The sequence below is a fragment of the Aplysia californica genome, unplaced genomic scaffold, assembly GCF_000002075.1.
Source record: "Aplysia californica isolate F4 #8 unplaced genomic scaffold, AplCal3.0 scaffold00600, whole genome shotgun sequence".
Lineage (NCBI taxonomy): Eukaryota > Metazoa > Mollusca > Gastropoda > Aplysiida > Aplysiidae > Aplysia > Aplysia californica.
In genome coordinates, this window is record NW_004797870.1 from 483,388 (window position 1) to 484,487 (window position 1,100).

Below are 1,100 nucleotides of genomic sequence, written 5' to 3' on the forward strand. Positions count from 1 at the left end.
TATTTTTATTATTATTATTGTAACAATAATAATAATCATTGCATTTATATATCGCATATTCCCCACTCTGCAGCATGCATTTTACAACTGTTATTACCCAAGCAGACCCTAGAACGCTCAAAAACATTCTCAGTTTCCCTGGAAGCATACAAGGCAAGCTGCGGATTGCACGCACCCAACACTAACGAACTGACAAGACAAGATCTTTCGCTGTTTATAGCCGAGTACCCTTTCCCACGTGGATGAAGTGAGGAAAATTCGGGTAAAGTGCCTTTTCCAAAGACACAGAGTCCGGCCACTGGCGGGATTCGAACCCACGACTTTACAGTTAATTGTCCGAGATGTTGACCTCCAGGGCTATAAACCAGAGGACAATATAATGGCAGTTTTTAGTTTTAGTAGAGGTTTTACGGTGCTCGCAACTGCATAAGGTCATATGAGCGCCAGAAGATTAGAGTTGTTACAAGAGAGTAACAAACACAAAAAAGAAGGGGAGATAAGGCCGATAGATGTTTCATAGAAAAGAAGAAGCAAACCACTCCAGAGCACCCGCCAACCACCCACAGTTGCAGTTTAAGGCAACACAAATGAGTATATTTATATATACGTCAACACAGCAATGAAAAGGTTAAACTGACAGCATCGCCCAGTGGGCTCGTATGTTTGCTTGTCAGTTTTGTGATTTTGTTTTTGTTTTGTTTCGTTAATTTTTATAATTTTTTTTTTGGGGGGAGGGGTTGTTTTTGTGTTTGTTTTTTAAAAGCATAGTGAGAGCGTCAGGTTTGGTCCTGTGACTGACACCTGTCATCGGTCTAAATGTTTACTGACAAACTTCTGGTTCGTCCACCTACATTTTAATCTCACATGGAGAGCGCTTGAAGTCACAATAAATTAATAATTCGTATCGGAGGATAGCTGCTCGCTACGAGCGCTCTATAAGTGGTAAGCCAGAGACATTAAGTATTCTGTGCCTAACAAGTAGACTTGCGCTTTTTTTGTTATCATTATTAATTGATGATGATGATGATGATGATGATGATGATGATGATGATGATTGTCATTATTATTGTGAATATTGTTGTGATTATTATTGTATTATT